We start from the raw sequence: 24,753 nt of genomic DNA on the forward strand, positions 1-24,753 counted from the left end.
ATGGGGGTGGGGAGCTAGCTCTTTTCTACTGGCATCAACCTGTTAGTGTGACTTATTTGTATTAACACTGTTAGGGGGTCTGCAGAATGGAGTTTGCATATACGTTGTTCATTATACTGATGATGATGATGGTGGTGGTGGTGGTGATGAAGATGAAGGATACCTGGTCCTGACTGTCTCATGAGCAGCAGGGGTGCCAACTTAAATAAAATATTGGGGGAGGGCAGGTAAGCACTGCCTTGCATAACTGATCACAAGATGTGGAACACGCAGACCATTTGAATGGCAACATCCATCAACTTTTTTGGGCGGTGGCCCCCTAAAATATTTTATGGGGAGGCTGAAAGGGCTTTGGCCCCTAGGAGTTGGCTCCTATGATGAAAAGTAAATGGCAACATCAGGTACTAGAAGATGGGATTATTAAAGTCAAGAGAGAAGCTTTGCAGATTGCAGAATGTGATGGGGAAAACAGCAAGCACTTCTGTACACATGATTGAAAAATGCATTTTCAATTCCCTTCTGGGTTATTGGATTTTAACACCCACACACTAATACTCTATTCTGTGGTTTCCTAATGAAAGCGATGTTTCCCCCCAGTATGATTCCAACCCCCTCATTTATATGCTCTCCTTTCGCTGCCTTTCCAAGATGCATGCTCTTTTATTTTAAACTTACAGGTATTTTACAGACGTGATAAAATGTGTAACAGGCCTGAGAATATAATAAATCAGACTGAATAGGAAAGCAGATAAAAGGCAAGAAATTGCCAGTTATTGGATTTAGCTCTTTCTTCTTCTTTTTATTCATAAAATTTATATTTGCCACCTCATTCATCAGTGTGTTTGGGGTGAGATCCGATGTATAATAAAAAGGACTGTTGACCAATTGCTTGTGAAGATCTTCTGCAAAACTATTCTTCAAAGTCCAGAGCCTTCAAAGTCTGTGAAAGTTTGGGAAATACCTCAGTCAGTATTCTCCACACACACCTATGTGCCCCATTGCCAGTGCTTGGTTCAATGAAATATTCTTCCAGCTGCATAGGAGCTGCTAGACCAGAGCATGAACATCTTAATTTCAGGGTTGTAGGTTTGAGCCCCACTTTGGGTGAAAGAGTCCAGCGTCGCAGGGGGTTGGGCTAGAATTAGATTATCCTTATAGCAGCACTAGTATTGCTGCAGATTTCCTGCATGGCACTGTGACTGGGGTAAAGCAGTGGCAATTTCAGGCTGCTGGTGCAACTAATATTTAGCAGGATGCTGTCTCTGAACACAGCGGTCGATAACCATCACCCAACTTTGTGGCAGCAAATTCCATATACTAATTATGTGCTGTGTTAAGAAGCTCTTTCTGTTGCCTATAAAATTATTATTAATATTATTTTTATTACTGCAGATTACCTGGATGATCCTGGGGCGGAGAAGGCTGTAGCTACTTAAATGAATCAGTGGGGAGTGACAGACAGAAAGGCAACCCATTCTTTTTCCTGCAGCAGGTAAGAAGTATTTACTGTCCATTCCACAGGTTTTAGTGAGGTTTGGGAGCAGGACTTAAAGATCCTAGTAACAGAGGAAGAATATTTTAGGAAGCCTTCACCATTCTGCAACAATATTGGATGTCAAATCTAATAAATAAAACTAAAACAATAAATACAGCAAACAAACTGCAGCAGAATGGAAACAATGCCGCATGTGACAAATACAGAGAAGAATGGAAAATTATGCATTCTTTCATCCCTACATTTTCATCATTTGTTCAGTCCTTTACTTATCTCTGCAAAGTGGATTTGCAAATGTAACCTATATACCTCCAAGCAAGGGACTATGTAAATTTGTCTCTTATCCCAATTTGCCATGAATCATATGTTTGAGATCTGTCCCCTGCCTCCCTCTTAAGCAATATTTACCAAATATAATCATCAAACTATATTGGCTCTATACTGTATCTATATCTATCTATCATCTATCTATCTATCTATCATCTATCTATCTATCTATCTATCTATCTATCTATCTATCATCTATCTATCATCTATCTATCTATCTATCATCTATCTATCTATCATCTATCTATCTATCTATCTATCTATCTATCTATCTATCTATCATCTATCATCTATCTATCTATCTATCTATCTATCTATCTATCTATCTATCTATTTAGCTATCATCTATCTATTCAGTCTATGCGTCTCCAGCTGTGGGCATTAAGTTTCTTCTGTCTCCTCTGATGTCCCCCTATGGTTTGGGAAACTAATCCCGGTATGAAATTTTCTGAACTAGCATGTATAATCAACACATTTGCAAGAGCTGAGGTTTAAGAAGGGTTAAGCTGAAAAATGAAACAGCAGTGAAGAGGCTGCTGGTATTTTCCAAATTTGGAAAGAAACACAGTGTGGCTTTTCGTCCTTTTACTTCTGCTTTCATTGAAGGGGAATTGCACAAGAAACTATTCACGTATATTTTACTATAGATGCAACATGCAATTCCCATTGTTCCAGCGAGGAACTGCATGGCATGCTTGAACTTCATTCAGCACTGCCTCAAACCACAATGCTTGTGAAACTGGGTAATTTCCCAGTGTGGATGCAATTTTGTCAAAAACGCTAAGCAAAGACGTTTACATAAATTTATTTCAGAAAGGAAATAGCAGTACTTCATCACTGAGAAGATGTTGTTCTCTAGGGGAAGGGAAATTCTGCTGACCTTTTTTTCCTGACACTTTTTCCTTCTGACAGCAGTATGAATGTGGGGTGATCCATGTACTAACCACTCTCTTAATATAAGGTTACCAGATTCTTTTCAATGAATCCGGGGACACTTTTCGACTTCCTACTAAATAGATGGATTTTGTCAGGGGACTGATTTGTAAATCTGGGGACTGTCCCTGGGAAACGGGGACGTCTGGTAACCTTATCCTAATAAGGCATCCATAATAAGAGAATCAAGCCCACCCCTGCCTCTGTTGGCTTTCAATATAAGGGAGCCTCAACATGCTGTTTTCAATTTAGACATTCTAAGTCCTACTGTCCACAAGGGTGCTTGTAGTTACCTGATACACATTTGGAAAGCTTTACCTTGATTAGGTATCCACACCTTTTCCTCCCTCCACATGCACCAGGTGAACGAAGAAGGAAATTGTGATTGCGATCTTGGTACATGCCAACTCACAACATCATTGGTGAGGCATGGAGGCACACGCACACACACATGCACACACACACACACACACACACACACACACCATTGCCAGGATGACCTTTATCTGTCTTCCTCTGTTTCCAAATGGACACACCGTACACAATCAATCTGCAATTAGCTTTTATTTTCAGAATCAAACTAGTTTCCCAAGAAGTGCCTTCAGGGGCAAAAATATATATGCAACTGATCTTGATTATGTGTGGTCTACATAGAAAAAACAAGTACCCAATCTCCATTGATTCTAGAATAAAATGTGTGCGTGTGCAGCCTTGAATTATGGCCTGATCCCTGACTCCTTTCGGATGCTACAAGGACACGTGGATTCTTCCCAAACATTTTTTGCGAAGCCACAACAACCCAACCTGGAACAAATTACAGCGAGGACAAACTCCCAGTCTCAGTGAGATTATACTTTAATGAGACAAGGCAAGACAGGGGACGCTAGTTCAGCTTGGGGAAAATAGATTATTTCATAAAGCATTTGATGGGGCTGTCCTTAGGTGCTCTGATTTATATTATTGGAAGGGTTAGTCAGTAAAGACTGGAGGTTTGCTCCAGACATTTGTTCCCTCTTTCTCTTTGTTTTAAAGCATGGTTTTGCTGCTGTTGTTTTTCCTTTCCGGTACCCCTAGTATAGTAAGATACGCCAACTCAAGGCACACGCAAAATGGGGCATACTAGATCTCCTCCACCAAATGCCCCAGAGCCTAATTAGTTAGCTGTGCTCTACAGATGGTATTAATTAAAAAGAGGGCATTACATTGATCAAGGCTACAATAGTACCTTGGATTTAAGCCGCATTTACCAAGGCACTCTTCCCACCTGCTGTTTGCTGAGCTGTCTTGTACTTCCCAGCCTGCCAAAAAGTTTGCCTTATTAAGCATGCAGGTTCTTTTCAGTAGAGCCTGCCCAGGTCAATGAAAATCACCCCGTTGGTATAAGCTGGAGGTAGTTGTTCCTGCGTTCAAGACGGCTGTTCTCATTCACTTATGAAAATATACACAACAGAGTAAATGTCCCTTCTCTTTCAAAGCATTGCACACACTTGTCAGTTTTTACTAGATTTTTATATGTATCACACCTAGGAGCATAGCACACCATAGCCATACAACCTAAGAACTGTCTTGCTAGGTCAGCACAGGATCTGTTAAGACCAGGGATGGAAAACCTGTGGCTTTCTAATTGTTGTTGGACTCTGATTCTCATCAGTTCTAGATGAGCAGTCAGGGATGAAGAGAGCTGGAATCCAACAACATCTAGGCTGCCACAGGTTCCCCACCTATTCTGTTACCTCTGGTGGCCAGACAGATTCTTGTGGAAATTCATAAGAAAGGTACATTGGTGAGGACATCAAGTGTTTCTCATGTCTTCTCCACTGCTCAGAGGGGTATATTGCCTTTCAACATGGAGGACAAATTGAGCTGTTATGGCGAGCAGCCTTTGATGGATTGGTCTCCCATTAATTTGTCAAATTCTTCTCTCTTGATCCTTGGCCATCACCACATCTTATGGAGACATCCAGGCTGCAGAATTGGCAATTGACCTTGCCAAAATCATCCAGGAGATACAGAGAATTGGTTTAAACAATTGATCAAGACCACTAAGGAAGTATATTTGAATAGGGTCTGTTGCTTCAAAACAGGCAAGCAAATGATTGGAAAGAAATCCAACAGGGAAAATAAATGTGCCAGCGTGCTAAAAAATGTGCTAAATATTGCAAGAGATCTGTGCTATAAAGATGGCATGTGTTGAACTATGTTTCAAAAGTACTGCAATTAATTAGACTTCTTATGGATAAAAATAAATACTTTTTTGGATACGTGCTCTGATGTTTACTCTTAAACTACTACATGAAATGAGGAAGAAGCCAATTATGCTGAACAGGTGGCACATTTTGTAATGTCAGTCGTACCATATTGCACATGATATTTCTCCACTTTGTTGCAGAGGTTTCAAAAAAAATATTGGGGAGTGTCATCATATGTGGTGGAACTGTTCTAAGGTGGCTATCTTCTGAGACAGAATATCCAGAAGAAATACAAAACATTATTAATCAGGCAGTTGACATAAGTCCTCAAAGGGAATAGATTAATTAATTTGACAATGAAAACAAAGTTTTCACCCATGTTCTTTGAATCTGTGTACACGTGGCGTTACCCACAATCTACTGGTTTCTGCAGTTTCCCAAACGCCAGTTTCACCCTGACTTCAAAACTTTTTGCCTGGTGAATCCCAGGTTTGTACAGTGGGACCTTTTCCTGGGGGTGGCCAAGCTGATGCCAAATGTATTGCTTACTGATGTGGTCCAAAGGAAAGCAGAGTGATGTGTTTGGAACCAGTTTGGCTGCAGGAATTGCTAGAAGGAGGTGTACAAGGCTCCATCCAACCATCTTAGGGACTCCACTCCAGATTTGCGTAGAGTTTGCTTCTTAGTCTTTTCTTCTTCTGAAGATATCCTACAAGGCAGCCGAGGCTTATGATCAGAGTTTTCCTTCTCCTTGAAGGGTTACCTTTCTAGATTGATGAGCCCCATCTGCTCCTCATTTCCCTCTACAACACATGCAGAAACCGCCTTCTTGACCTTGGACTCACTATTGGTCTCATTCGCCAGAGCCTGTCTTCATATGCAGAGGAAGTCCCTAACACACTGAGGGTTTGAGACCCAGTGGCTACCCTCACCTGACTTAGCAGTAAACTGATCAGAGAGCATGAAAGCAGTTGCTCAGCTGACGAGGCTGAGAACATTTTGCCATGCATGTGCACACAGAAATCAGAAGACGCAGGAAAATCAAAAAGTGCAGGTTATTTATTTCTACATGTCTCTTGTGCTGTAAATCTAAGTTTACTCAACTAAGATTTACTCAGAGTTGACCTACTGAAATTAACGGACCTAACTTAGTCATGTTCATTAATTTCAGTGGGTTCGCTTTGAGTAAAAAATGAATGCCACTCTCAGCTGCTTTTGTCATCATAATACCAAGCACTTGAAAATAACAATTTTGCCTTTGTTACGCCCTGCCACAAACATCAAACATGCTAGAACAACAGTTACCTGGAAAAAAGCAATTTAGAATAATGTTTTGCCTTCCCCGCACCCAAACCCTAATAAAGAATAACACTACACACTAAAAGCAAGGCTTGCAACTGTTGCTTCTTTCAGTGATAAAGGCAATAGCTATTGTGTAAGAATGTCCATTGCAAACAAAGGATTTCTTCTGGACTGCCCCTAACTTGCCAGGCAAAATGCCCATTTGACTAATCAGAAGGTGAGCAGAAGAAAGACATTTCCAAAAGGAGAAAGGGAGTGCCCCCCCCCACCAAATATCAGATTAACAGTCTCCTCATGTGACATGCCCAGAGGCAATTCCAGATCTATGAGCACAACTGCCTATGCAGCTCACAAAGTAACCAGATGTTGTTGCTGGAGTCTTCCAGAGCTTGGCATCTGGGGTCCAGCGTGCCTGAAGAAAGGCCTTAGGTGCTAACCCCATTGTCGGAGCGAGGTGCAGGAGGAGAGATGCAGACGGAGAAAACGGACTCCTTTCCAATAGCTGCATCTGAAAGCATCCCTTACGTGAGGCGCCGGCTCTTTAACTGGGAAGGGTTAAGTAAATAACTAAATAAATAAGCCTGGGATGAAGCCAGTGAAATAAATGTTGCCAGTGCAAAACAGTCCTTGACAAACGCTTGTCTGCTTGTCAACACAATCAAGCTATTTTAGTGCAGAGAGTCAGGGGGGGAAAGGTGAGTGTGTTTTGTTGCCGCTCTGATATTTTACAATGGTGATTACTATCCTTGAAATGTGGTTTCTTGGGCTGAGCTTGTCAGCAGAAGATGCTGCCACGACACTATGATACAGCACAATTGCTGGAAGCAGGAAACTGCTTGTCTCTCCTTTCTCCCCCCCCCCCAGGTATCACATAGGGAAATAATAATAATAATAATAATAATAATAATAATAATAATAATAATACCCCACACATCTAACTGGATTGCCCCAGCCATATAAGAACACAACAAAACATCAAATATGAAAAACTTCCCTATACAGGGCTGCCTTCAGATGTCTTCTAAAAGTTGCATAGTTACTTATCTCCAGTGCTGGATTTATGTATAAGCTAAACAAGCTATAGCTCAGGGCCCCACTCTCTTGGGGGCCCCAAAAAATTTGCAGGGGAAAAAACCTGGATGTCCATTTCCAAAATATAAGATAAAAAACAAAATAAAACCTGCATACAGCAACAATGTTTTGTGTTGTGTGGGCTCCTATGATACCTATTAGGTCCGTAAATTACCATATACGTAGCATATATTCAACACAAAAACAAGCGACAATTTGTTGTTGACAAAGGACAGCTGGACCCCATAAAGGGCTCCATTACCTTCAGTGGTTTAGGGCTTCATCAAACCTAAATCCAGCCCTGCTTATCTCCTTGACATCTAATGGGAGGGTGTTCCACATAATATGTATAATAAATATATTACAGTAATAGTAATGCCATCCTCACCCCCAAGAGTTTCTCTGCTACAAGCCCCAAGCGGCAGCCCAATGGGGTTGATCATGAGTGGCAAAATTTGGTGATGTCACTTCCCATTTCCCAAGCCGATCTGGCGCTCCTGCTGGAGTGTTTGCACCACAGCACCCTCCCAGTTGCCAGGCCCCTCTGCCTCTCCTAGTAAACAGCAGCGACTGGCCTGCCTCTTCCACATACCCTGCCATCTACTACTGGAAGTGGAGACATAATTCTATTGCCTTTGAACTTGGGTTTGCTGGACTGTCCTGCAACATCTGCTGTGTCGCAATTGCGTGTTTGGATGAGCTTGGACAGAGAGTACCGGCACATCCCCCTTTCCTGCATAATGTTTTCTGGCACTGAGAGCCCCTCTACTTCAAATGAAGTGTGCCAATACAAAATGAGGCACAGAAACTTTTTTTTTAACAAATTGTACTGTTGTTGTAGAGTCTGGATTGATGTTCCACGGATGGAACTATCTGGTTTATAGAGCTGGCATTAACAACGCAGACATTTAAGGCAGTGGACTTGGCAATGTCTTTCTTTCTTTTTAACCTTGGCATGGAGAGAGCAATATAAAACCAATGTCTGTCCCTTTCAGCGGAGGACAACATTAGCTCAGCTGTGTGATGGCTGTCTGCAGCAGGAGCTGTGAAAAAACTAGCCGCAGAGCTACAGGCAACTCCGGCGCTGGGCCTGATGAAATTACACTGATCTAATTTGCACGCTGTGAAGCCATTTGGCATGGGCTGCATGCGAGCCTTGACATCTTCATCGGAATGAAATGCACACCAAGAACGGCGACGTTGCACTCCCATCTCTTTCGACAAGGCTCCTTTCCTTGTCCTCCTATTTTAAAGGGTCGGTTTCGGGAATGTCGCGTTTGGCTGGTGAGGAGGGCCTGCCATTTTGCTGCGCCTCCGTGTGCCGAGCCAGAAAATCTCCGCTGTAATCAAGTTTGGCACCAACGGCCCACCATATACCTGCACCATCCTGTGCAATTTAATTGGCATTCAGTGGGTTGATAAATGGATTGGCTTAATGAGACAATATACTTGACATATGCAGGGCTCTCCTGAGAAATAAGATTCATTTTTGCACTCTGCACATCAACATGCTACAGATACCGACACAGCCACCTCCAACAGCTGCGCCATAAACAATGACAATGCCGTCCCCCTGTGCTGACCAATAATCTCCCTTAACAGACTCGGAGCCGAACGTTAGTCTCTCTATAGAGTGCTTCATTCATTCGTAGCTTTAACAGCATGGTCCCAAGCAGGTTTACATGGATACAAATCCCACCAAGGCTTCAGAAATATATGAGGGAATCCCAGAACTTCATCTGTGCTTTATACAACATTCCGGGATTCCTGCATACACTAGTGGCCAAAATTATGGAAACCTTTTGGGAAAAGTGTATTTCTGAGGTTTGATGGTGGCACTGTGGGTTAAACCACAGAGCCTAGGACTTACCGATCAGAAGGTCGGCGGTTCGAATCCCGGCGATGGGGTGAGCTCCCGTTGCTCAGTCCCTGCTCCTGCCAACCTAGCAGTTTGAAAGCAAGTCAAAGTGCAAGTAGATAAATAGATACCGCTCTGGCGGGAAGATAAACAGCATTTCTGTGTGCTGCTCTGGTTTGCCAGAAGTGGCTTAGTCATGCTGGCCACATGACCCGGAAGCTATACACCAGCTCCCTCAGCTAATAAAGCGAAATGAGCGCTGCAACCCCAGAGTCGGTCATGACTGGACCTAATGGTCAGGGGTCCCTTTACCTTTACCTTTAACACCTGTTTGGCTCTCTAAACACTCTTGCTCATTGGCTACATTCAAATGAAGGAAAGCTACTGCATCTCAACCTAAGCAATTGTGCTTCCTTTTTCTGGTTATTTGGCCATAACTTTTGATAGAATACAGATAATTGAACAAACTTTGTTGCATTACATTCTTCATTAAATTATCTTTCCATTGATATATAATTTTATGGTATTACTCCAAAAAGGTGGTATATTTCCAAACAAATTGGGGGTTGGCCACTTCTGATAGAAATTGACATGTTGGTTTTTATATAAAAACGAAAAGCTCTTGTAACAAGCCAAAGCATCAATGGGGATACCATGCAGCTTGAACCAAGGACCTATAGGCTCTTCAAGTCAACACTGTACTTGCACAAAGGCATACCCTCTAGCATTCTTCAGATGACAATAGAGACTTTTCTTACTCCCCGCCCCACCCCTCTTTGACCCCCCCCCCCATTTTTTGCCCTCTCCACAGAACATTTCTTCTCAGAAAAAGAATGAGATCCACCACTACACCAGTGGGGCACAGCACACATACCTGAGTATAGAAACATTTGGGGGGGGGGGAATCCTGTACAGTGGTACCTCGGGTTAAGTACTTAATTCGTTCCGGAGGTCCATTCTTAACCTGAAACTGTTCTTAACCTGAAGCACCACTTTAGCTAATGGGGCCTCCTGCTGCCGCCGCGCCGCCGGAGCACGATTTCTGTTCTTATCCTGAAGCAAAGTTCTTAACCTGAAGCACTATTTCTGGGTTAGCGGATTCTGTAACCTGAAGCATATGTAACCTGAAGTACCACTGTATACAACATATCCCACCATCTGAGGGAAGGCGGTCATCAGGTGACCTGTGTGCCTGCATTGTCTGCTGCTCCTGGTCTCCCTTCTTATGGTTCTTTAGCTTTAAACCGGATGGTCCTTCAAATAAAGGACTATTTCTAAAGACATATCATTTTGTCGTTGCTTTCCTTAACGCGTAAGACCAGACCCTGCTTTTGCATAGTTTTGTACTACTGTTTTTATGTCATATTTTTCTTTTAGTTATATTGGTTACCGTTATTTTGGTGCATGCCATTTAGAGCTGGGTTTTTTTTTAAAAGTGCTTTATAAATGTTCTAAAATAAATATATAAAGTAGGACCCATGGTCACCTAAGTAGACCAGATCCCATTTAGACCCATTTAGACAGGGACATGAGTGGTGCTGTGGTCTAAACCACTAAGCCTCTTGGGCTTGCCGGTCGGAAGGTCGGCAGTTCAAATCCCCGCGACGGAGTGAGCTCCCATTGCTCTGTCCCAGCTCCTGCCAACCTAGCAGTTTGAAAGCATGCCAGTGCAAGTAGATAAATAGGTACCGCTGTGGCGGGAAGGTAAACGGCATTTCTGTGTGCTCTGGCTTCTGTCACGGTGTTCTGTGTGCCAGAAGCAGTTTAGTCATGCTAGCCACGTGACCCGGAAAGCTGTCTGTGGACAAACGGTGGCTACCTTGGCCTGAAAGTGAGATGAACGCCGCAACCCCATAGTCACCTTTGACTGGACTTAACCATCCAGGGGTCCTTTACCTTTACTCAGAGTAGATCCATTGAAATGAACGGACGTAACTAACAGGTTCATTAATTTCAATAGGTCTATGCTCAGCAGGGCTAGCTCTGAAGATACCCAGATGCCTAGTGCAATAGTTGCCATATCTTATTTTATTGTAGACAAGAAGAATATCGTCCTAGAAAAGGGACAAAGCCTGTCTGCATCTGGCTACTGCTGAGCGGTGCTCAGGGCTCTTGCGGTACCTGCCGCCGGCTTCTTGCCCATGCAGTGGAAGAGGCCCACGTGTCGGGGCCTCAGATTTTTAACGGGGTGCCAGTCTGATGCTTGCGATTTTGCTCCAAGGGAAGCCGCATCCATGCAAATAAGCCTGGGGAAACTTAAAAATGAAACGGTGTGTGACAGTTTCTAATTACTGTGCAAAAAGAACATATGGAAACTTCATTGTCCATTTCATCCCTCAACATGTACCATCAAGTCAGATTTCTTTTGCTCAATCATCGTCTCTGGAGCATTTGGAATCCGTCTGCATGCGTTCAAGGGCGGAAAAGGGCACCGGGGGAGAGGGGTTGAGGTGCTTTCATTTCTCAAATTCAAACTGAGTTATTATATTGCTCAGAGAATTTTTTTTTTCTTTATTGGGTACACATTAAGGCATTCTGCTATGTCCCAAAGATGAAGATCTAATTTCCTTACCTGGAAGTATTTTAAGTCCCTTATTTGGAATGCTGGTCCAAAGCAGGGGTGCAACTTGAATAAAATATTTTGGGGGGAACAGGTAAGCCCCACCCTGTATAATCGATCACAAGATGCGTAGCACACACACCATTTGAATGGCAGTGCTTAGTAACGGGGGGGGGGGGGCTGGCCCCCTCAAATATTTTATTTTGAGGGGGCTGAACGGACCTCAAGTTTTGGACCACAGGAGTTGGCTCCTATGGTCCAAAGGGTATCAGCATGCATACCCTCTAACATTTCTCTGAGGGAAATAGGGGCATCCTAAATAATAATAATAATAATAATAATAATAATAATAATAATAATAATTCCCCACCCATCTGACTAAGTTGCCCCAGCAATCTGGGCAGCTTCCAACATATATAACCACAAAACTTATTTTTTATTTTTAAAACCCTTTAGATGTCTTCTAAAGGCATTGTATTGTTACTGATCTCCTTGGCTCGGAGGTCAAATAAGTCCATACTCTCCAACATTTCTCTGATGAAAATAAGGACGTCCTAAGGAAAAGCGGGACATTCCAGGATCAAATCAGAAAGCAGGATGGCTTCTGTAAATCTGGGGCCGTCCCTGGAAAATAGGGACACTTGGGATGTCTGAGCACAGTTCAGATGGGCAACGTCATTTTGCCGAAGTGGAATGATTTCAAATATGTATGAGCAGGGCTTGAACCCCAAGCAAGATATTGCCAGCCATTCCAAAAGGGGGAGGAAAGTGAATCTTAAAATACAGCTTTAATTCTCTCTCTGTGTACACACACACGTTTCTCCCAATATTCACATTTTAATACTAATAGTGTAGACATTAGAGGAGATTGAAAAGGCTATGTTTGGGTCAATGAAGTGAGGCATATATCAAGGCCCCATTTCTGAGGAGCCAAAAGCCTTCCAGCTTTTCCTAGCATAGCCTCTGGCCACCGAAGCAGAGTCAGTTAATGAATCAGAAAAAAGCTGGTTACCAGATGTCCCGGCTTATTAACACACACATCGCATTCTGTAATGGCATTCACTGAGCAATCTGTGTTAAAGGAGAGACTCTTTTCTCAGCAAAAAGGGGGGGGGAGGCCTCAAAGAAGCCCTGAGACACTTCCCCTCCTCTGTGCTTGATTTCAGGAGGAGGCCGTTGTTTCCCTAAGTTTGTTTAAGATGCTGGCAACCGTTTTGTGGAACAGATATTTCACAATCGCATTTGTGCGCAAACGCACACACGTGCTCTTCCAATGCAAAAGAGAGGTCTCAGGAGAGGCCTCATCATTCATCCCTTTCCAGCCTATTCTGTTGGGGATTCTTTGGGGGTGCTAAATAAATTATATGTACGGACATATATACACACATATCCCGATCCTAAAAACCAAAAAGGGGGGGTTTAAAAAGAGACAGAGGGAGGGAGAGAGAGAAATCAATTCTCCCTGATTGGTTTCCCCTGCTGCTGGTAATGCCACCCATTGTTCAGCTTGGAAGTCTAATTTTATGTTAATGCCCTGAAAGTTGTCAAATCTTGGCAAAACCTATGCATAAATTACACAGAAAGTAGCTCACAGGAGGGGGAAAGTAATGACTGTCATGGTTAGCCAAACCCATTAATAGTCTGACAAGCAATAACCCAAGAGTTCTGGTCAACTGCTGCAGACATCTGTGAAACTTTTGCAATTAATTTCAGAAGGGGGATTTGGGGGAGGGAGAGGGTATCAGCTGCAAAATAAGGTATAAGTGACTGATTATCATCAGCTCCGCTGGTGAGGGCATAGCAGAGCAACACCAAGCTTCCCCTCCCCATTTGGATGGCAACATTTGTTGGGGATATGGAGATATATAACAGTGCTGTTTTTCTAGAAAAAAGAGGTGTCAGAACTCACCTTCAACGATTTCTTCATTCTCTTAGAATGGCAATGGCACCAACCTCAGAAGTGCCAGAACTGAGTTGCGGGTGAAGAAAAGCTGTGTGTGTGTGTGTGTGTGTGTGTGTGTGTGTGTACGTGTGTGTACATGTGCATAAACACAGGTTTATACTTCTTTATTTATAACCCAGTTTTGGGAATGGAAGGAGACAGGCAATCAGATGTGTCAAGAAGAAGAGGAATTGTGGGTAGTACCTAGGTGAGCAAAGACAGCCATCTTACCTGCTTGCTGCTATTGTGTGTTTGCTGGGGGAGGGAGAACAATTTCGGATTTTGGGAAGAGAGGACAAGATTCTCCATAACCGTCAGACCCCACCTGGTATAACTAGTAGCCATTGATATACAGTGGTACCTTGGTTCTCAAACTTAATCCCTTCCGGAAGTCCGTTCCAAAACCAAAGCGTTCCAAAACCAAGGCACGCTTTCCCATAGAAAGTAATGCAGAATGGATTAATCCATTCCAGGCTTCTAAAAAAACCCCTAAAGCAGCAATTTAACATGAATTTTACTATCTAACCAGACCATTGATCCATAAAATGAAAGCAATAAGCAATGTACTGCAGTCACACAATCCATCCATCCATCCATCCATCCATCAATCAATCAATCAATAGCTGAACTGAGTTCCACACAGTCACAAAAACAAAAAGTGACAAAAGCGTAAAATAAATAGCAAAAACAAACAGACCTCAGCGTAACACTCAAAACGGAAGTGTGGCACTCAAATTGGAAGCGTAGCACTCAAAACAGAGCACGTTCAGCTTCCGAAAAAAGTTCTCAAACGGGAACACTTACTTCCGGGTTTGCAGTGTTTGGGTTCCAAGTTGTTTGAGTACCAAGGTGTTTGAGAACCAAGGTACCATTGTACCTGCATGAATTTGTCAAATCCTCTCCTAAAGCCATCCATGTTGGTGGCCATCAATACATCTTGTGGGATCCAATTCCATACACACTCTGTGAAGAAGCACTTAGTCCTGAATCTTCCGCTATATCCCAAGGTGTTGAGAAATACACAACATCACAACAGGTGCTCATTACAGATGGAGGGAATTTTGACCCAGGATGCCTCTATTTGTGGGTTAGGGTTGCTTGTAACATGTAGGTCCATCCTTAGTAAGACTATCATGTGTGCTCTTCCTCTGTTGAGTTTCGTAGTTCTCCTGTTCTCCAGCCACTGCTCAAGAATGCCATCTTTTCATTGAGTCGGTCTTCTTTCATTAAAATTCATTTAAAGGAATCTGAAACAATGAGCTTTAAGTGTAGCTGTCTGGCTAGAACTGACCTGAGCTTCAGGGTCAGTCTGATAGGAACAAGACCAGGCTGTTTCAACCCCAACGCCACCGGGTTACAAAGAGACAAAGGCCTCATTGATACAATGCATTTTACAGCTCTTGTGCTGTCCTGTGCCCCATCTGCATTTAATTTAATTATTTTAATGATGCTCTCCACTGCAAAAAAATTTAATATTGTGATTTTGAACTAGGGTGGCCACTACTTATGAAAAAATAGAGGAAACGCATCACCCCAAAAGGGGAGGGGGCAAAAGGAGGCACAAATTGGTACGGAAGGTGCACATGCTAATTTAGATGTTCTCCCTTCTTTATCTTTTCACCAGGCATGGACTGGGCAGCCCTACAAAGAGAGGATGTTTTCAAATAGAGGAGGGCCCTTGTAGAGTTGGACACATGACCACCACCCTATCAGAAACGTGCATACAAATAAAGGCACGTGCAATCATGCCATTCATGGTCTTTTAAATGGCTTTTAATAATCTGACAGTTAGTTACTTCAGGCCATTGGAATCTGCATTGTACAAGTCTGGAGCTTTCTGGAAAAAATTGCTGTGATGATTCCAGTTGGCGGAAGGAAGCTGGTTTCTGGAGTTTAGGGTGTCAGCACTTCCTTCACAGACATTTGCTGCTCACCTGCTCAACCCATACATTGGAAAATAAACAGTTTAGCAAGACATTCTATGTCTCCAGAAATCCTATTTTGAGAAGGCAATTGACGCTGCTTAAGGCTTCCTCCCTCTTGCACACACCCTTTCTTCGAGAGCTAGAGGAGCTATAATCAGAAAATTTGGGTGCTGTGCTATTCTAGCAGACAGCAATTTCAGTTAATAAAGCTCTCCGGGCCAGAACGATGCAATCAGCTCTCTATAAAATGTAATATGGGACTTAACATTGTAAAAGTGCAGGTTGGATTGAAAAGCAAACGTCAATCATACTTGGGGAAGGCTTAAAGGCTTATATTTTCTTTATTGTTTTAGATCAAAATACTTAGAAATCCAAATACTCCCACGAAATGGAAGCTCTTTAAAAGGAAGTGTCTGTATTCAAAACTTGAAGAGAGAAAAGAAAAAAATACCAGTATCTTAAACGAGGCAGGGATAATCCTTTCAGATTGTGTTTTAACAGTCATGTGAAAAAAAATACAGGCTGCAAGTACTTCTCCATTTCCTAATGTTCTTTGTGACTCTGTTTGTACCTTAATATACTAATGACCAGACACATATCACACATTATGAATTGTTAAGATAATTCAAACAATACTTGCCCCTTCTCTAAGTCGTATGTGCGTATTCTGTTTTCTTTCATATCCCATTTTCTTCCACGATTCTGAATAAAATTCCAGACTTACTACTCTATAAACATTAGGGTTGTCATATTTCAAAAAGTAAAAACCAGAACCCCCTGAAATTCTTGAGGGTTTTTTTTTTCTTACAAAAATGCCAAAAACACATTTTTTTAATTGACTTGCCTAAGATCCAGGATAAAGCGCCACCGCTAGACGTCAAATCTGTCTTTGAAATCCCAGTAATGTCCGGGAAAATCCAGACACATGGCGGCCCTAATAAACACAGATCCTCTGCATCAACTTCATGTTGGACATCAACTCATCTGGACATTGAGATAGCATATATTGATAAAAGGTAAAGGTACCCCTGCCCGTACGGGCCAGTCTTGACAGACTCTAGGGTTGTGCGCCCATCTCACTCAAGAGGCCGGGGGCCAGCGCTGTCCGGAGACACTTCCGGGTCACGTGGCCAGCGTGACATCGCTGCTCTGGCGAGCCAGAGCCACACACGGAAACGCCGTTTACCTTCCCGCTAGTAAGCAGTACCTATTTATCTACTTGCATCCGGGAGTGCTTTCGAACTGCTAGGTTGGCAGGCGCTGGGACCGAGCAACGGGAGCGCACCCCGCCGCGGGGATTCGAACCATCGACCTTTCGATCGGCAAGCCCTAGGCGCTGAGGCTTTTACCCACAGCGCCATATTTAAATTAAGATGCATGTATTGATGGTTATAGTATCCTTAATGTGAGCTGATGGATTGATTCTCTCTCTCTCTCTCTCCTTCTCTCTCTCTCTCTCTCTTCGTTAAATTTGCTATATGATAATAATATTAATCATCATCATCTCCAGTGGAGGCTGGTTCAATTGGGAACAGCCCCACCAACCTCATTCTGCCCTCAGACAGCACCCACCTACCTGGCTCCTTACAGCCAATCCAGCAGGTGTCACCACCTTCCAGCTCCCCTTCTCCTTAGTCTCACTGTTGCCATTGCAGAACTTGACAGGGAGGAGGGTGGGGACCAAACTAGAAGCAGTTGGCTCTGCCTGTCCTTGGCTCTGGCTCCACCTACTGTTGGTCTTCCTGCCTTCCACGCTACCAGTCCCAATAGGCACCAGCCATCACTGAGTATCACACTGAGAGCTACATGCAGTGCCACTAAAGGAGGAAAGTGAAATTGGTCCATTTGACACACTTCCTCCTCGTAGCCCCGCTCCCCCTTTACAGACCCTCCAAGCGCCCTTTGTTTTCCAGGGACAGTCTTGGATTTACAGAAGCCGTCCCAGTTTCTGATTTGATCCCATAATGTCCCATTGTTCCTTAGGATACCCCTGTTTTCATTGGAGAAATGTTGGAGGGTATGCCTTCTGAAGGCAGCCTTGTATTAGGGAAGTTTTAAAGCTTTATGTTTTTATATATGTTGGAAACCACCAAGAGTACCTGGGGCAACCCAATCAGATGGGAGGGGGAATGAATAATAAAATCATCATCATCATCATCACCATCATCAACATCATGGAATAGGACGTCTCTATTTTCATCAGGAAAATGTTGGAGGGCATTCCTTTAGCAGCAAGGGGCCTCTTTCCACTACTGAATGATGGTTGAGGGGTGTGAAATCTGCAGTGTAGGTGTACCTAGGTGTAGGTAACATGCTTGTATAATGCCAGAGAGCACGTTATTAAATATATATATTGATCTGTGCTTTTTAATTAACAGAACTGGAATTGAGCTATTGTTTAGCCTTTGCTCTTCATTGCGAGGCTGACTATTGTGGTGAGGCCCTCAAGAATTTCAATCTAAGGTTAATCTTTGAAAATCAGGCTAGAGTGGATTAAATAGCAAGAAAGGGGAGGGCGGGGCAACACCCTTGCTGCAGGTTAATGAAATGGACATGATCTAATCCAAAAGAAACCTAAGTGATTATAAATTGGAGATTACTATAGAATAAGTCCTCTGTAAGCCTTTTATACTTGACATTGTTATGTATGACTTTCCAAAGGCAACTTTATTTGATTTTGATCCATACAGTGGGAGTTTTTATGTGGTTTTTTTACTACTTTCTAATGTCTGGACTCTGTTTATATAACTAGATCAGTCGTTTTTATAGGATTTTAATAACAAAAAGACTCATTTTACAAAGAAAAAAATAAATTAATAACTGCAGGGCAGCACTAAGAAATGCCACAGTTATCTGAAATGTTCTGTTCCTATAAAAGCCAAGGTTCATTGGATTTCCAAAGCAAAAGGGGGGGGGGGGTTGCCTGCCAAAGTAATGCTTTTTCCATGTAGAAGTTTGATCTTTTTTGTGTTAACAAGCACCCCAAGCAAAAATCTGGGCTTCCAATAGTTGTTTTACATTGTTGCCGCAACTAATTAAATTTAGAATATTACTGCACGCAGGCAGTTTTCAGACTGAAAATCTGGGCACGGACAATCCTCTCCCTCTGTCTTTGTTTCAGAGTGGTCTGTTGCAATCAGATTTGATTCTTCTTTACTTTATTCTAACATTCTGTATAGTGTTCATTAGCTTCCAAACCTATCGAGCTCGTGGGGCCACTTAAACCCTGATGGAACTGCCGTAATTTCACTAGAATTCATCGGGGACGCATTTCACCCAATAGGCTTAAGTCTAATGAATTAAGCTATAATAATGGTGGAGCACATGGCAGGGGAGTAAATACGGAGCGGATCTTGGAAGGAATGGAGTCCACTATACAATGAGTATTAGGAATGGCTAAGGAGACTGGAGGCTAGTAATTCAGGCAGGTTCCATTGCTGAAACATCCCCTCCCTTTCCCCTCTTTTGCTTTTTGGACTCCAGTCAAGCACTCTGGACAACTTGGTTTTCCTGCCAGTTGAATATTCATCAAGCCCCAGTGTATCATTGCTCCAGAACATTCTGGGAAATGGCAGCTAGACTTAGATGCTCATCACTGGATACAACCCTGCTTTGTGTTTTGCTCCTGCCCACTGCTAGGTAAAGGTAAAAGGTAAAGGACCTCTGGACGGTTAAGTCCAGTCATCTCGCTTTTCAGGCCAAGGGAGCCGGTGTTTGTCCACTGATAGCTTCCCGGGTCATGTGGCCAGCATGACTAAACCGCTTCTGGTGCAACACTGTAATGGAAACCAGAGCACACGGAAACACCTTTTACCTTCCTGCCGCAGCAGTACCTATTTATCTACATTCACTGGTGTGCTTTCAAACTGCTAGGTTGGCAGAACCTGGGACAGAGCAACGGGAGCTCGCCACCGTTGAGTGGATTCAAACCGCTGACCTTCTGATCGGCAAGCCCAAGAGGCTCAGTGGTTTAGACCACAGCGCCACCCATGTCCACCACTACAGCCAGGTAAATTTGTGAGGAGAGAGGAGGCAGCCCACCAGAGGGCATATAACCTGCAGTTCGTCCTGGTTTACTCTGTTAGATTGTTTCCATCCGAATATATTGGACACACTCTAGTGAATGTTAATAATGTCAAGGTCCCACGGATTTCACTGAAGTGTTCAACACACGTTCCATTCTCTCGTTGATATTGATTAGATAGGGAAGTGCTTAATTTTGGTCTTATCTCTCCCATTGTTTGAACAGGACTGAGAAGGGGGCCACATACCTATAAATTTTGGGTCTCTGCATGGCTGGCATGCTTGTAGCTTGAATTCCATAAAGGCATTGTGTGAATGGGTGAATGGGTTTGTAGCAATTTATGGAGGAGATGCAGTAAGATCTGTTTTCATTGTAGGGATTTACAACCAAGTGCTTCAGGCCATAAATCTCTAATCCTGAAAACACTGAATGGGATTTTTTCCAGCCATCAATAAATCTGATATTTTATTCGCAAGGCTTTAAGGGAAGCCCAAGCATTATTGCATTAATGCAGTTTGAAATTATTTGTATTGGGATTTTTTTTTCCCTTAAAGGAGCCACTTTCACATCAAGAAAATGATTGCAGTTATTTACAATCATCTCAAGGACTGCTTCATTGTCCATGAAAAAGAAAATAAAAAACTTCACAGATAGAACATATTTCCTTCATTTTCCCTCTATTGTTACAGGTAAACGGAACCACCGCTTTGCTCTGCAAGTAGATCAGCACTAGAACTGGAGTATTTGAAATGGGGATGGGGGCTCAAAAACGTCACTGTGGTGTGTGCCCTCCTAAGTGTGTGACATCATGCTGGGTTCATAAGGAAAGGGTTAACTAATTGTAAAATGACCAACCTATAGGAACCCAAGGGGAAGAGTTAGAGTTAGAGTTGTTAAGAAGTCAGTCTGGAGTTAGAGTAGAGAGAGGGAGGGTAAGTCTGTGGGTTGGGCTAGTCTGATGTGAGAGAAACTGTTAAGTTGAGATAATCAGTCAGAAGGTATTAGGAAGGTATAGGCTGGTAAAGAAACTAAGGATAAGAAACTGACAAGAAAATTAACTGAGAAACCATACTTGTTAATGCTTACAAAATAAACTTGTTTATTTGATTTAATTTTAACAACTGTCTGGACTCAGTGTTTACCCGAGAGTAACGGGTTGGTGTCAGTGGGGAAGCAGGCACAGTGGTGGCACAGGGATCAATAGACCGTCAAACGTCCGGGGACCCTGTGTGATCGCCACAGTGACTTCCTCCTCCCCACATCTAAAGGGCATCTCACTCATTCTGAGCCCCACTTGGGGCTGGTTTTGAGCCACACCAACTCATCTGGCCAAAAGTGGGTTGAAAAGTAAATGCATTTAAGGTCCGCTAGAAAGAAAATAGGAAAGGGGTCAAAAGTATCTCCTGCTTTCACAGAGAGTGCTGAATCCATGAGGACTCTCAAGCTGCAAACTTGATCCTTCAGGAGGAGTTCAACCTTATCTAGAACAGGTCAAGCACATCCATTTATAAGGATTTAAAAAGAGCCTTCAGGGAGAGGCCAGCAGCCAATCTTAGACCAGCATCTTGCTCTGATGCCTATGCGAAGCCCACAAGTGAGACCTAAACATAACAGCAGTTTCCCCTTCTATGGGGAAGTGGGGTTTTTAATTTCTTGTTTTATTATGTTTTTACATGTGTTGGAAGCCTCCCAGAGTGGCTGGGGCAACTCAACCAAATGGGCAGGGTATAAATATTATAGCAGCAGCAGCAACAATGGTTTCCACACATCCTGCCTGCAGCAGCTGAGATAGAAAATAGCTGGTTAGTAGCCATTCAGGCTACATAGTTTCCTTGATCCAGAATCTCATCTGGATTAAGTTTCATCTTGTTCATCTTCATCCATCCCAAAACTTCTGGAAGAAGCAAAGATCACCAGTGCCGAAGCAATGATTCTTCAACATCATCTTCGTTGAACTGGTCATGTTGTGCAGATTCCTCATTATTGTCTTCCAAAGCAACTACTCTATTCCGAACTTTAAAATGAAAAGTGTAGTGGTGGTGGTCGACAAAGAGGTTTAAAGACTCTCTCAAGGAAAATCTTAAAAAACACCAACAACTGGGAAACACTGGCCTGCGAGCTCTCCAATTGGAGAACAGCCTTTACCAAAGGTGTGGAAGGACGTGTGCATCCAGAATTGGCCTCCACAGTCATGGACTCACTGTTAAGACAGTGTTCATGGAAGACAATCTTACTCAGCTATGAGTGATCATCAAACAAGAAGATGAACATAGCTGGTTAGCAGCCATTCAGGCCACATGGTTTTCTTAATCCAGAATTTCATCTGGAGTAAGTTTCACCTTGTTCATCCTCATCCATCCCCAAACTACTTGTTCAGGAATTCCACAACCTCTCCAGGATTCATAAATGGAAATGAGAAGTGGAGCATTTTGATGACACACAACTTTCTGCATACTGATGGCACTTTAGCCCAGACCTCCAGCTGCCTTCCCCAGTAGTTTCATGTAGATGTTAGAGCATCCATCCCAAAAACAAATAGCTCAGAGTTGGAGAAGAAATCCCCATGTATCACCAACAGAGTCCCTCCTTCCAAAAATGACTGGAGCCACTGCAGCACTGAGCCCAGCAGGCTTACTCAGAGCCAGTGAACTAGAAGGATTCTATAGTATTGGAAGCTACTGAAAGGACATGGAGGACCAAGAGAGGCCCACTCTATTCCCCTTCATAAATCATCTGCCAGGGTGACCAAGGCTGCTTTTGTCCCGTACCCAGGCCAAAACCTGAATGGAATGGATCCAAATAATCAGTATCATCCCACACTATCCCATACATGAGAAGGAGTTTCTGAGACCTCATACACTAGTGAATTTGGGAGCAAGTTGCTATGTAGTTCAGGGAACCGTAATTGGAAGAAGGCTCATGGCGTCCTGAAAAATGCAGAGAAGTACTCAGATCTGCATAAAGGAATCTTTGCTTTCTGGTCAGCATTTTTGGGTTGACTTTGTACCTAATATATCATGGCATTTCTCTGATAATTCTCTTTCATGTACTACATTCATCATTATCATTATTAAAGATTAGAAGTCCAATATGATAAAATTAAATCAAATTCATATCCTAACGTATTAATATGTTAACAGCTACCAAGGCAGCTAAATTAACATAATGGAATATAAACTGGAATCGGTATAACCAACAGAGCATTCAAAGTTTAAGTATAGTTTTCTCTCTCTCTCTCTTTTTAAGAAACAAAGTTGTTTACTTTAATCTACTGACATTTCATTTTGTGATTAATTTTAGACTAACAGTATAAAAACTACAAACTCATTTTAATGTGACAAGCATTTGGTAATTAATTTTCCAACAATGCTATGGGATTCTAAAAGGCACTCTTCATTTGACATGTATTTTATAATTTATTTTAAAACAATGCTGCACAAATCTGCAAAGGCATTATTCATCGGAGAGTTCATTAATTATGCAAATGTGCTGCAATTAACAAATCTGTTCTGAGGATGGCATTTGCATAATAATGAACTTCATGTTTGTGACATTATTTAATAAGATACCTTTGTGCACCCCCCACCCACCCACCCAACAAAACACCCCTGTGAGCCCTTTGAATCAGGAGGTGGTTAAAAAAAAGATCAGCAGTCTTTGAAAATAAAAATGTGATCCAGGAAACACTATTTAAAAAACAAAATGATTTCCAATACTAATAATAAAGATACTGCTATGACTTCTGCAACATCATTGGTCTTTAATTTACATTCAAGAAAACAATGTAATAAGAAGCTGGGCTTATTTGGGCTGCTGGGCATCCATTCCAATGGCATGCAAATAACTATTTTGTGTTGCTAGTGTGCACCAAAAATGATTCTTAAATGACAGGTACCGTAATAAGGCCCTCTCTAAGAAACACAGAGCCAATTGCCTGAGATGACCAGGCAAAAGCAATTGATGCACTAAGCTGATAGAATAGCTTCATAGAATAGCTTCTCACATTCCAACAGATGCTGAAAAAGGGAAGCAGCCATCAAGCCCATCAACATCATACATTTAAAGCACGTTGCTCACCCACCAAAGAATCCTGGCAACTATATTTGTCGATGTTGCTGGGAGTGGTAGCTTTGTCAGGGATAAACTACAGTTCCTGAGAAGCCATGACTGTTAAAGCGGTATAAATATGCTTTAAACATATGGTGTGGATGCAACCTCAGGTGTTTTTTTTTCTCCTATGACATTTCAAAGGAAGCTTAACAAAAGCTTGCTAGAGTGGAAATGTGAAAAGAAAGAAAGAAAGCCTCTCTCTCCCTCTCCCTCTCTTTCCCCACATGCTTTGATTCCCCTATTTGCACGAGTTCTATAATGTTCTATAAGATCAGTGTAGATCCACCCAAGACCAGCCTTTGCCAACCAGATATTTTGGGCAGCAGCTCCAGCATGATATAGTCATGCCAACTGGGGCCAATGGGAGCTGTATTACAGAACATCCAAAGGGGACTAGGCTGGTGACGGCTGCACTAGACTTACTCACATTTTGCTATAAAGGAGAGACAGGAGAAATGTACTCTAAGAGAGAAGAAGCCTAACCCTCAGATTTGAGCAGGTACATTTGCAGCCTAAGTCAATGCATGCTTTATGGGGGTTGAAACCCAAAGCAAACAAAGAAAAAAACCAGTCACTTGTCTTGTCTTTCCATAGTATTTCTCTTAACGTTTAGCCAAAATTTGGCTAACTTCCACCCATTTGCTAGAGTTGTGCTCTCAATACACCGAAGCTGCAGGAAAGTTGGCCAGGCATGTCCTTCTGAAGCATAATTTCAAGTCTTCATTAGTTCATGTTCTAGTTCCTAAATATTTATCCACAACTAAATTAGTTTCTTCAAAAAGAACTGATAATGAGACAAAGATTATTTGTCTAGAAATATTCTTGATTTGTCTGTCAAGGCCCTGTGACCACCCGGTCCCCTAATGGTTAGATAAGTAGGAAAAAACACCGTATGTTGGTTTTATGGGATCAAAAAAGGCCGCAACTTTATTGGTTACAGAAGTGAAGGTTTTGGCCATAGGCAATGAGGTAAGCAGTCGCGTATTCCACTCCAGCAGTGCCTCTAAGGGTAAACCC

General features: G+C 42.5%; 1 long non-coding RNA gene across 1 annotated transcript in view; it reads left to right on the plus strand.

Moving 5' to 3' along the window:
* Window positions 1-24,753, plus strand: part of LOC144324950 (uncharacterized) — a 35,027-nt gene that overhangs the window by 5,263 nt on the left and 5,011 nt on the right. The window contains exon 2 of the long non-coding RNA XR_013390256.1: window positions 1,393-1,492. This is a non-coding gene — a long non-coding RNA (uncharacterized LOC144324950). The remainder of the gene's footprint in view (window positions 1-1,392; window positions 1,493-24,753) is intronic.

This window comes from Podarcis muralis, chromosome 1, assembly GCF_964188315.1.
Source record: "Podarcis muralis chromosome 1, rPodMur119.hap1.1, whole genome shotgun sequence".
Taxonomy (NCBI): Eukaryota; Metazoa; Chordata; class Lepidosauria; order Squamata; family Lacertidae; genus Podarcis; species Podarcis muralis.